We start from the raw sequence: 13,503 nt of genomic DNA, 5'->3' as shown, positions 1-13,503 counted from the left end.
TTCTGTCCTTTGCTAGGTATGTGTCTGTGTGTAGGTCCATGTGCATTGCATGGAGACACACTTTCCTCAAGATAGAAAAATCCTTAAAAAGGGGTTGAATCACAGATAACTGATGTCGTTGGTACTGGGAACAGCAGTCAGGCTGGGCTGGGGAGACAAAAGGAGGGATGGTAGGGGCTGGGGCTAGGGATCAGGGAGGGAACAGTCCATGTATCTCAGCTAATGCTCTCTGGCAGAGTAGCGACGCTAATGGATATTAAAAGTGTCAGCTTCAAGATTTAGCAAAATGGTACCTCTCTTGATGCATCTCATCCTGGCGCACAGAGCCCAGAGCAGAGGAGAAATTAGGGCCAACAGACTGTATGTGCTGAGTACGGGGTTGCCCTTTCGTCTTGTCAGGGACCTTACTCCTCTGACTCCGCATCTCATGATGACAATCCTATGCAGTGCTGTTTGCTAAGAGCATGCCTGTTTCTAGGTGGGAAGCCATTCTCCAACACCCACACAGACCTGCTGTCCTCCTCTATGCCCAGTGGTGCCTCACCCTTGAGAAGAACAAAGGCAGATATGTCCATAGCTCAAAGAGAAGGAGGAAGCTTGGGTATGGAGCCATGTCCCCCTGCCCCTTGGAGAGGAGTGAGGTGGAGACACGGCAGAAGTGGCTGGCTGCTGGCTGGAGCCTTGTGGGTTGGGTCTTTCCAGCCTGTTTTGGTGGCAATACCATCCTCAGTCAGGTATGACTTGCCTCTCTGCTCTGTGGCAGAGCACTGGCAAATGAGATACTGCCATGCCCCAGCCCTTGTAGACCCTCTGTGGAGAGATGGTGAAAGGAAGGGATTCACCTGCCTTTCCTCACTGAGCAGATGGGAGACCATTGCACATGGGATACCAGAAGGAAAAAGGAAAAGAAAAGAGCATTTAGGGACAGGTGGAGCAATCTACTCTTTGCTAGTTCCACCCACTCCCGTCGATCTGCTCTGCCCTCCCCTTGTATCTGTGGTGGGTTTTTTGGCACAGCAGTGGTGACAACTGGTGTCTTATTTGGGTGCTAGGAGGGAAGGCTAATGAAGGGGTAAGTATGATGCCCCAACCCTCTCCCGCTCACAGTGGCACTAGGTTTCACCCCCATCTATCCATACCCAGACCTCACCCTCCGGAGCGCCAAAGACAAGACCCAACTGAGTTTTGTCCTTCTACTGCTAAGCAGCCACAGCCTGCCCTGACAGAGTTGGACTCCATCTCCCTCCCAGGTTTTCCTTGGCTCTGTTGTGATTTGATCCATCTTTTTGCCAAGTGGCTGACTGCCACGCTGCCAGCACTGGAGACGGATGCTCTTGTTACTGAGCCAGCTAGGGAGCATTGCCCCTGGGGCTCTGGCCAGTCAAGTTGTCAGTGACCCAAGCAATGCGGTTTTCCTTGCAAGCTTACTCACGGCTGAAGAGCAAACCTTCAGGTACCTTCCTGGCTTTCTCTGGGCTAGAAAGGAGCACTGTGCACAGAAATGTCTCACAGCTTTCTTGTGCTAATGCCCACTGTGGCAGAGGTGGCCACCCTAAATACTCCAAATTACTAAATTATTGACACTGATCAGTCTTTCTTTACTTTAAATCACATCTCTTTCACTTGCACTCATGATTATATTTTGTGTTGAGGAGGCTGGAGAGGGAGGGAGGCTAGCTCCGACTCTGTCATGATGGCCAAGCCCTGGGGTCAGAGGGGCTTTTGGGGCAAGCGTCTTGATGGCAGATAAACTAAACCAGTGTGGCAGGGAGGTTCCCCAGAGGCAGCTTGACAGTTCCCTCCTACTCTCCCTGCCTACCTCCTCATTGCAGTGAAGGAGGAGCCACAATCCTACTGAAGAGTTCAGGAGAGAGGTAAGGAGTAATCACAGAAAGAGGGAGTAAGCAAAACCTCAGAAGAGTAGAAAAGCAAGGGGGAAATAGGAAGGAAAGGACACATGAGTAGGAGTCAGGTTCTCCAGAAAGTGAATCAAGTTGTGATTGCGCTTATGATGAAGAAGGTATCTGTGAGTCCTCAGTCCACACTCTCAGTTATGCGTATTAGGGTTATCCCCAGTAGCTCCAACAGAATAACAGTGTCCGTGCATGCAGGCATTGTGCAGCTGTAGCAACTGCCTTACCCCAAAGAACTTGCAGCTCAGTAGATGAGGCACCCAGGGAGAAGTGAAAGGGTTACTCGAGTATAATGTCCCATTTTAGAGACCCAACATAAGGAAAAGGCAAAGATGAAATAGCTAACCCCCAGCAACGCTGGGAGGCCTGAGGCTCAGCTCTCCACAGGTGAATTCATTGCCTTCTAATTCAAGGTGAAGTCTTGGCCTTCAGGTGCTCAAGAGGTAAGGGAGTGAAAAATCCTTCTTGCCACCTTTAAGACATTTCTGAAGGGGCTGTTGAGCCCTAGTTCCTCCTGGCAGTCAAAACCTCTCTTGGTAATGAGGTGGTTTTCTGCTGCCTCAGATTTTATGAGTGGCTGTTATGGGTTTGCGTGGTGGGGTTTTTTTGGTAGCGGGTGAGGGTCCGCAGGGCCAGCTCCTGTCAGAAGCTGCTTGAAGCTCCCCTGGCTCCAAACTGGACCCACCGCTGCCCCAGGCTGAGCCCCTCAGTGATGGTGGTCGCGCCTCTGGGAGAACAGATTTAAGAAAGGGATCCTATAGTGAGCAGTGGGATTGGAATGTAAGAGGAACCCCTCTGCAGATCCCAAGGTCAGTGAGGAAGGAGGAGAGGAGGTGCCAGAGAAGGGGATGCCCCCGCAGCCCGCGGTGAGGTGGCAGGCTGTCCCCCCCAGCCCGTGGAGGGGAGCGGAGGAGTGGAGGCTGCCCAAAATGGCCGGGACTCCGTGGGAAAGCCCGCGCTGGAGCAGTCTGTGACTGAAGATCAGCCCGCAGAAAGGTCCCACACCAGGGAAGTTTGTGAGGAACCACAGCCTGCGGAAAGGACCCACGTTGGAGAAGTTCGTGGAGAACCGTCTCCCATGGGAGGGACCCCACGCTGGAGCAGGGGAAGAGAGTGAGGAGGAAGGAGCAGCAGAGACAACGTGTGATGAACTGACCCCAACCCCAATTCCCTGTCCCCCTGCACCACTGGGGGGGAGGTAGAGAAAATCAGGAGTGGGGTTGAGCCGGGAAGGAGGGAGGGGTGGGGGGAAGGTATTCTAAGGTTTAGTTTTACTTCCTAATATTCTTGTTTTGATTTGATTGGTAGTAAATTAAATTGATTTTGTTTCTTCCTCAAGCTGAGCCTGTCTTTTGCCCATGACCCTAAGTGGTGAGTGATCCCTCCTAGTCCTTGTCTCAGCCCACGAGCTTTTCTTTATATTTTCTCCTCACCCCACTGGGGACGGGAGGAGTGAGCGAGCAGCTGCGTGGTGCTTTGTTACCAACTGGGCTGAAACCACGACAGCGGCCAATACACGTTCAGGCTAAAATGACTAGGCAAAGGGGGAGTCTACAGCAATACCACTAAATAAATATGAACACAGGCTGCCCTGGTGCTTCTCTCTGTGGATCTGCCTGCTTTCTTCTTACTTTTTCTTTCATTTTTTTCTTCCTCGCTAATCTTCTCTTTCGGTCCTAATCTTTTCCATACTTCTCCTTTCCATCATCCTGGGCTCCCAGCAGACCCATACTCCAGGTCTAAGCAGGTTCCCCAACCCTTGAGCTGCACCTTAAAGTCAGCTCCGTGGGACAGAGACCGTTGCAGTGCCTGAGGTCTCCAAGATCCAAAACACAGAGAAAGAGTAAGGCGGGAATAGATGTACTAACCAGGCTTCTCCTCAGTTGTGCAAGCCCTGCCACCACCTCTTGTCTCCCTGATGCATAGGGATCTCAGGCACTTGCCCTGTACATTGCCCCTGCTGCAAAGTCTGGGTCTCACTAACAGATTTGGGTGCCTGTGATTTACCCAGGCTATGGGGTTTGGGAGGGATTCCCAACCCTTCCCTGCCCTCACCCCTTCTGGGCAGCGGCAGAGCTGGGCAGGTAGCACAATCAGCCTAAGGTGATAGCACACAGCCTTGGAGTCCCACGCAAGATGGAAGGAGGGTTCACTCTCACACCCGGCCTTGTTTCTCATCTTGTTTTCTTCCTTCTAGGTAGTACGGCCTGAATGGGGGAAGGAGGCATGGAAATTAGGGTCTCTGCAACAGTAGGGAAACACCTTTGCTAAGTATGTATCCCCCAGAAGACATTTGACCTCCTCACCTCCTCCAGGGCAGGGGATTTAACAAGATGAGCTTTCTTGAATGGTTTGCAGAGGAAAGGCAGATCCAGCAGAGCAAATCCCAGCTTCCTGATTATGAAGTGGCTTTTTCTAGGAGAAATTTACCCTGTGGAAAATAGTGCAGAGAGTGCACGCACACTCCCCTGTGCTCCCCTGGCCACAGACTTCAAACCCCTGTTCAGACCCAGTGCCTGCTCTCTCACAGCCCCATCTCCCGGGTACCCTTCCTCCCGGACCCCTGTACACACCCTCCTTATTCTGAAGGCATCCTTCCCCCAAGCCATTCCCAGCTCTTTCCCTGGAGCATCCCTCCTCCCGATTTTCCTCCATGCCCTTCCTTCGTGTCCCATTCATCACCTGACCTGTCTCTTCCCAAGCCTCCTTTCCATATACATCTGACCCACCTCCCCAGCAACTCACTTTCTTGCTCCTTCCTAGGGAGCAATTCTGCCATCTCCCCTTTGCCACTGATGTATTCCCACCTAAAAGGAGCAGAGGAAGAAGCCAACAAGCCTATGAGACATGGGTGGACCCGAGGGGTAAAGCCCCCCCTTCCTCCTGTACAGATAGATGTTCTTCTGAAGCCTTAGGGCTGGGACACGCACTGCAGGTGGGGGGAGAGGTACTGGAGCAAGAAGGAGGTATTGAAAGCATACCTGATGAGGCGAGATGCTGAGCTGGTTTGGGTATTCTGGTCACAGCAGCATGTAAAATCCTATTATGGCTTCACTATGGTGAGTTTAATACACCGAACCCTTCGTTGCTCCAGCTGCCCCTGCCAGGCATCTCTGAAATTCACAGCAACAGGTTTTCAATCTCTTAGCAATTCCCAGCTCACAGGGGAGCCTGCCTGCTCTGGGGAAGGGAGAGGAAATATGCAGCAACTCCCAAACCTGTCTAGAGGACAGAGACTTTCTTCTTCTTCTTCGTCCCCCACAGCAAAGACCCCATGGGTTTGCTGAGGGTTACCAGAGCCCCACAGTTTCACTTGTAGCTCTGGGTATTGGCTGCTCAGGCCAACGAGCCTGGCTCTGGAGGGAGGAGAGTTGCCCAGAGCATAACAGTGTAGCTGGGTAGTATCTCACAGCTAAAGGGCTGGAGGTTTTTCAGGAGTGGGTTGAGCTGTGGGCTGTGCAAGTGTAGGGATTTGACATGAAAACGATAGCCTTGCTTTCTCGTAATCAGACTGAATTACATGGGATCTTTTAGCATGCTGAATGCTTTCTAACACTGAGTTCTTGATTTTCCTCAGGGTACATGCTACATCTGCTTCCTTGACGAATTTGGGAAACAGGCATGACGAGGTATCATGGAGGAGTCTGTAGCAAAGCTGGGAATCATAGAGGTGTCTGTGGGAAAGCTACAAAGATACTTTGTATCTTGCCCTGTGGCAAGACAAACATTAGCCTTTCCTCAGAAAAAACAGAACAAAAAAGTATTTTCTGTGTGTGACTGCAAAGGCCTAAGCAGAGCTGCATGTGGTGCATGGAAGTTTTGGTCAGGTGCTGGGGAACACAGGAGGGCAAGCATTTGGGAGAAGATGTGACTATAAGAGCATGCCTTACAGCAGGAGTAGAGGTGTCTGATGAAAGGAGTGCATGGAAATGATGCAGATTCTCACCATTTCATCCTAAGCATCATGATACTTAATAATTTCCTCAAAGCCTTGGCAGCTTGAGACAGCGGAATCAAAAGACAATTTCAATTCTCATACCAAATACAAAAAGGAAGGAGGGAAGCAAGTTTCTTTCTCTTCTCCAGAGGGACAAAATATCCTCAAAATATAACTAGGCAAGGGTCCCTTGGACATTCAAATAAAATCTTGTGATTTTTTTTTTTTTAAGTCCAGTCTTATGTTTGAGGAAGTTGGTGATATTCTGGACTAGCTTGGGAAAGACGAGGTGTGGTCAAATGGTAAATGGGTATAAGAAGGTACTGTAGTGGAAAAAGTATGTGTGTGTATGTGAATGTGTTCATAGAATCATAGAATCTTTGGGTTGGAAGGGAACTTTAAAGATCATCTAGTCTACCCACCTGCTGTGGGCAGGGACATCTTTCACTAGCTCATGTTGCTCAAAGCCCCGTCCAACCTGGCCTGCAACACTTCCAATGATGGGGCATTCACAACTTCCCTGGGCAACCTGTGCCAGTGTCTCACCACCCTCATCATTAAAAATTTCTTCCTTATGCCCAATCTAAATCTACCCTCTTTCAGTTTAAGACCATTGCCCCTTGTCCTGTCACTACAGACCTTGGTAAAAAGTCTTTCTCTGTCTTATAAGCCCCCTTAAAGTACTGACAGGCTGCAATAAGGTCTTCCTGGAGCCTTCTCCAGGCTGAACAACCCCAACTCTCTCAGCCTGTCTTCATAGCAGAGGTGCTCCAGCCCTCTGATCATCTTCATGACCCTCCTCTGGACTTACTCCAACAGGTCCACGTCTTTCTTGTACTGGGGACCACAGAGCTGGATGCCGAACTCCAGGTGGGATCTCATGAGAGCGGAGCAGAGAGGCAGAATCACCTCCTTCGACCTGCTGGTCATGCTTCTTTTGATGCAGCCCAGGATACAATTGGCTTTCTGTGCTGTGAGCGCACATTGCTGGCTCATATCTAATTTTTCATCCAGCATTAACTCCAAGTCCTTCTCTGCAGTATAGCTCTCAAACAATTCACCCGGTCTGTACTGTTACTGGGGATTGCCCCCCTCAGGTACAGGATCTTGCACTTGGCCTTGTTGAACTTCATGATGCTCGCATGGCTCACTTCTCAAGCCTGTCAAGGTCCTTCTGGATGGCATCCCTTCTCACTAGTTTGTCAACTGCACCACTCAGCTTGCTGTCATCTGCACACTTGCTGGGGTGTACTCAGTCCCACTCTCTATGTCATTAATGGAGCTATTAAATAATATTGATCCCAGGACAGGGACACTACTCGTTACTGGTTGTCTACCACTGGTTGACTACAGGTTGTCTGCACACACCAATGTGTTGTCTACTATGACATGAATTGTAACTGCATCAGAGTAAAGGCATCACTGTAGGGACACCAAGCCATGAGAGGTGAAGCTGTGCATGTCTGGGTTTAGGGTCAGCTGGCATTTCCAGGAACCTCTGAGCGCACTTCTTCCGCGCAGCACATAGCTCCAAGCTGCTTACTCCCCCCTGTTCCTTTCTGCTGTCTCCGTTGAAGTCCCTCTAGCCTCTGTGTGTGAAGCACATTTTGTCCTGCTGAATCCCCTCCGGAGAGGAGGTCAAGCAGCCCATTAGCTCCTGGATATTGAAATCACAGCTCCAGAGCACAGTGGTGCAGCTGGCAAGGAAAGTCAAGGGCTTCAGCAAGGAAAACAGAGCTCTGCACAGCAGAGCCCTTGTACACTGTGATCATGATTTCAGGCTTGCCAACACTCCCTTCTCTTCCCTCCCCTGCTACCTTGCTGTTTATTCTGGGTCTATTATTGGCTCCCATTTTTGTATTTTCCCAGTCCTGTATCAGCTGAAGGCCAAGCATTATCACATGAGAGGAAGGGGATATCCATGGTGTAAATTCAGAGGATCTTCTCTCACCCTGCCACCAAAAGCCACAGGGTCCTTTCCACGCAGAAAGTGAAAAAGTGCAGACCTGTCTCTGTCCTTCTCCCTCCACTGAGGTCTGGTTCTGGAAGCCCTGCTGGAATTCAGGGTGTTTTTCCCAGTCAGAAGGCAGCAGGCAACAAGCAAATCACTGTTATTTGTGCCTCTTCCTTCTCAGGGAGGGCTGTCTATCTTTTTCATTTAGGTAATAACAGGCTTTTGGTGGTGCCTCCAGCACAAACCCAAGCTGCAGGTGAACAGCAGGAGCTGAAAAGTTTGGCTCAGGTTTAGCAACTCACTTTCCACTGATAATAGGGGGTTTTCCCAGAGCTCTGCCAAGCCAGACTGAGTCTGTCCGGGGAGCAGGAGGGCAGGAGAGGCAGCATCCCTCATCGGGGAAAAGGAAGAGGAGGATTTGTTGAAGGTGAGAGGACAGTGGCAAGTTTATGGAGAGGGATAAGCAAAGCACAGAGGGCAGAAGGCACCGTGGGAAAGAGAAGCCAGGGACAGAGGTGAGGTGAAGGGATTAGAGCAGGGAAAAAGTAAAGGGGCAGAATGGGGCATTGTGGAAGGGAGCATAAATTTGGGCAAATTTGAGAAGCGTCAAATTTCTGATGATGACAGGAAGTCCCCAAATTACTATTTCTTGAGGAGAGAAAATACTAGCTTTCTGCATACTTTATGCCATGTTGGGGGAAGGGTCAATTACAAGCTCCAAGAAATTCCTGACTGTTATGTGACTTTTCAAACAGTTGCAGGAGTTTATATTTCTCTCCCTTTTATTTTCTCTCCCATGTTGCAACAGAAGATAAATGAGAGAGCGCACACACACAAAAAAAAAAAAAAGAAAAAAGAAAAAGCTCAAACTCAGTCATGGGTTAAGCTTGTTAATATATCAGACTATTTCAAGGTGTGTCTCCCCAACAAGTCAATTTTAAAACCTCAGTTTTTCCTCCCCCAAAAAGGATTGAATACAATTTTCTGTGTGCACATTGCACATGTGCCTCCCACGTGCAGCAGGATGGTTATATCTTTTGGGCCTTTTGCCCCAGTGGGACGTCTGTGAACCCCAAAGGAGGCTCTGGTTTACCTGTGAATTTGATTCCAATCAGATCGGGCTTCACTGTCACTCAGGAGCTTGCTGACTAGCAATAAATATTCATAGAACTGATTAGACATTAATTGCACAAATCACCACCTCTTCAGCCAACCCCAGGAACCTTGCTGCCACGCACCATAGTTAAAGAGGGAGCAGAAAATGTCTTTTCTGTAGTCCCTTAAGGTCAGCCTAGTGCCTCAGAAGGAAGAGGCTCACTAAATGCCTCACCCTCCAATGTCCCTTAACATAGCCACCACGTCCTTCCCCAAATTCTGCCCAGGTGAAGGGCTGTGTTCCTACTAGCGTAGCCCCCATGGGGCAGGAGCCCTGTGGTCTCTGTAGACCTCACCGCAGTCTGTCCTGCCCCCCTCTTCCCACATACTGCTTGCTGTCCAACCCCACAAGGACTGCCCTTCCCTGCTCCTCTGTCATCTTCCCTTACAGACTGTTTTTCCAGGGTCCTTCTATTGTGGGAGAATACGGGCAGGTATCTAGAGAACTTCTCACCTCCAATGGTTTGGAACTTCACTCCCAAACAACTCCAGGACCCTGATAAAGTGATAGAATATTTGAAAGGAAAATGCTGTGGCTGTTCCAAAGAGGTGCAACTTACCGCACTATGCTGGGCCCTGGCCAGTATCTACCAAACACTGCTTAATATTATGCAGCACCCTCAGGGTGAAAAGAGGGAAAACAGACCCGTTTTGCCTGTTTTGCCAGGGCCCTTCTGCAAGGAAAGAGCAAGGAGAGGCATTGGGCTGGGATGCATGTGGACCGTGTATATACCTGTGTATGTGCAGATGTGCTTGGGTGTGTGTACTATGAGTGTGCAGGACACAGCACACTCACGCACAGGTCTATACCTGTGTTTGTACTCACATGCAGACAGGGACATGTCATCCCACTTATTCGGCAAGGTAGAGGAGCAAAGACATGCTGTGCTAGCAGGGCATACGGTCGTCTCCCCACACATGCTGTGCCCTTGAGGGCCCAGATGTGATGGCCGCCTTGCACCATCTCCACTCTCGCCCTGAAGTGTTGGGCTGGCATGTCTAGCAACATCAGCTACCCACACAAGACCCTCCACCCTCCCTGACTCTTTCCTTGTAGTCCCATCTGTCCCACCACACACAACCTCCTTGCAGTTAGCCCAATAGTGTCACCCTTCAGGACCAAACTGACGTCTGTGTACAGGCTCACACGCACAGCAATGTGATATCCTGGGACAGGTCTCATTCATCTTCATCGCAGGGAGGCAGAAGAATTGGAAATGGTGTGGCAAGATGAGACTGCTGCACGTCCCTGTCACAGGCACTTAGAGCAGAGCCACTGCAGCTGTGACAGCAGTGACACTCCAAAAAACCCTGGTCAGGTCTCAACCCCAGTCTGCCTGGGCTTCCTCCAGCCCCCCAGCCTGGCCCTCTGTCAGGCTGGAGACAGAAGTGAGCCAGAACAAGGTGCAGCAGAGAGGCCATGGTGCCTTTGAGAGCTGTCCAGCCCTCTAGCTTTGTGCTCTAGACTTTCTGGGTGAAATGCATATTCAAAGAAAGTTTTAAGAGGGAGGACGTACCGCAATGGGTCCCCCACCCTCAGGTAATGAGTTGCTTTCCAGCCACCAAACATAAGGGGTGGGAGACAGGAGGAACTGCTCCTGTTGGACCCACAAATCTAACTGCACCATTCAAACCAGCTTCAATTCAGCGGGGCTGTGCTTCTTTCCATACAATTGACCTATCTCAGAGGGTATGAAGAATGGCCCCCATCCCTCTGATGCCCTTGTGATGCCTTCCGTTCCTCCAGGTTTATGGTACAAGCTGGCAAACCTGTCGACCACTCTTGGTGGCAATCCCTGCACTGCTGTGGAGGGGTGAGGTGTGGGGGCTCACACGGCGTATCACAGAAGGAGTTAAAAGACTGGCAGTCCCACTCGAGATAATTCTGTTTAGCTAGCAGAAAGGAGCTGCTTGATTTTCCCTTTGTGCTGAAGGGTCTGTGACACACAGCTGAGCAGTTTCAGGCCTGCCAGGAAAGGACAGTATCTCAGATGGGTGCTCCCACCCCACCACTGAACACTACTTCTGGCCAGCTTGCTTGCAGAGCCTTGCCTTCCCACAGACCTCCGTTTGCTCATGAGCTCCCATCACCAAGGGCATTCACCCCCTGGAAAAAGACAGGCTCAGCTCATGCCATTTGATCGGCTCTGAATCCATAATCCAGACCAGTTTGTCTCCATTCATACACTGCCTTTCCCCTCCACATCCCAGAGCTTTTCTCCACCCTTTGCTAGATACCTAAGCTGTACTGAATGAGACCGCTGGCTCTCCTCACAGCTGCTCCATCGCTGCCGCTGCAAACAATTTCTAGAATGCCTTTTTAAAATGTATTAGCCTTCCAAAAAGGAGCTGATAAACAGGGGACAGGAGGAAGGGAAGAAGCGGGGAGGAGGCAGGATGCAGCGATGTGGTCTATTCCACACATCTGTGGTATTGTCCTCCCAGCCCTTTTATGAAAATAGATGGACATTTATTATGAAAACAAATTACTGGGTGTGCGCAGGAGTCCGCAGGCAGGCAGGGAATTAGTGTCAGTCTTCTGCATGTATGTCTGTGTGAGCCACATACGCTGCCTATAGTGAGAAGGAGGAACACATCTACCAGGTAGACAGCAATCTGTCAGGTTTAGTATATGAAGGGCTCTGTGTGTGTCTGTGTGTCTGTGTGTATGCATTCATGTGTGTGTGGTGCTGCAGTTGCCCTCAGCAAAGGGAATGTGTGATGGTGGCCAGCAACACATTCCCTGGTGGTACCATTCTAGTTGCACAAATCGTTCCCATCATAAATTTGCAAGGGCTGCAAGCACGGCTGTCAAAGCACATGGATATGAGGGGATGGTCAAGTTTTATAGACCTGTCCTGAGACATCTTGGCCTATACCAAACACACTGGTATTCAGCAGGCATGAGGTCAAGGATACCACTCAGAGAGTGCACATGTTGCATTGCTGGTGGGCAACATCAGGTACCGTTGTGTTCACGTCACAGAGGAGATTGGGGCATGGTATAGCAAGGAGTTTTGAAATGAATTTTCTGTGCTGGAGCCAAGGAAAGGCAATGGAAACTCACACTTACTGTCTTTCTCCCTACCTCAGTCTCTAGGAGAGAAGAAACCTGGTCCACTTCCTCCTGACTCATGTGGTTAGTTTGATGGATGCAAACTACAGAATTGCCTGTCTTTGTGCATTGTTTTGCCTCTCAGAAGTTGTCCTTCCCACCCTGTCCCCGCTAGGAATAATTCTGCTCTGCAGCGTGTGGGTATCTGGGGGAAGAAGGGAGGGGAAAGGACATAGGCAGCCTGCAGAGAATTGCAAGGATTTGGGATGAGGAGGGATTGGGAAGAGCTTGGATAGTCCCTGCTGTCATAGGAATGATCCAGGTAAACTCTAGGAAGGGCTTAGCCTGGATTTCCTCACCCAAGACCAGACTGTGGGTAGAAGAGAGACTCTAGGTTATATTTTGATGGCTTTTGTCACACAGAGTATGAGCCTGAGAGGCGCTAGAACAGACGTTTCTCACCCAAATCCTAGGCTCTGGGGCATCTTTCACCACAAAGTGCATATTTATATTTCTCTTACATATATTGGAGATGTTGCCAAGATAAGGGGCCATATTCTGACTTCTCCTCCCACCTCTGGACACGACCCTGCCTCCCTGCCTTGAACCCAAAGCAAAAATGAATGTGTGTGAGCATGTGCTCTAGAGCAGCGGGCAGCAAACTCACTCCGTATCACATCAGTGACAAAGAGATTCAACGTAGGAGATATTTGCAGGCGCGAGCAGAAGAAAACCTTCACGTTCCTTCTCCAGGGTGAGCGCGTGCTTGAACTCTGAGATACACTCCCTGCCTCTTGAAATTAATTCAACATTCCTGTGGCTTGGGCAAAAATAACTAGAATGAATAATCGGGCTCTGCTGGCCCTGCTGCAGATTGCCTGGTAGATAGAGCCCTCTGCAGGAAGATAAAAGGCAAAAGATTGAGACAGCACCAGTGTTTACTAGAAGAGACCAAAAGGTAACAGATGAAATCGCAATAGCTTATCACGTCTTTTAACCCTGCAGGTGTAATTGTGTCTAGCGAATGTCTGGTATTTGCCTCCATGCTGTTCCCAGTTTGCAGTGTTACAGCTCCCTGCACCTTTTGTCTTGTCCCATTAACTACTTCTCCTTTCCACGCTGCCCAACAGCTGCCTGCTTGTGCCATGTGCTCAGCCTGCCTGCATTTTGGGTGCAGTGCAGAGCTGCGGTGGTGCTCAGGCTGCTTTGCTAGGCACAGGAACATGACACTCTTACCTTACATCCTCTGCCTTTATCACTAAAATGATCATGTCACCCTGAGTGTTGGGCTTGTTTCAAGCACTTTTATTTCTTTCTTCACACAAGAGACAAAAACCCCCACGCTCAGATGAAACCAGTATGTGAAGATGGGAATGCCTCTGTGTGTGTGCTTGTGTGTGTGGTGTGTATGCACCTCCAATTTTTCATGCCTTCTGGCTGCAGGCCTTTCACACACAAAGCCCGGGTCTCTGGAGTGGTACAAGGAAGC

Source organism: Haliaeetus leucocephalus, unplaced genomic scaffold, assembly GCF_000737465.1.
Source record: "Haliaeetus leucocephalus isolate CR32 unplaced genomic scaffold, Haliaeetus_leucocephalus-4.0 Scaffold101, whole genome shotgun sequence".
NCBI lineage: Eukaryota > Metazoa > Chordata > Aves > Accipitriformes > Accipitridae > Haliaeetus > Haliaeetus leucocephalus.
The sequence above is the reverse complement of the archived record's forward strand: the minus strand, read 5'-3'. Positions refer to the sequence as shown.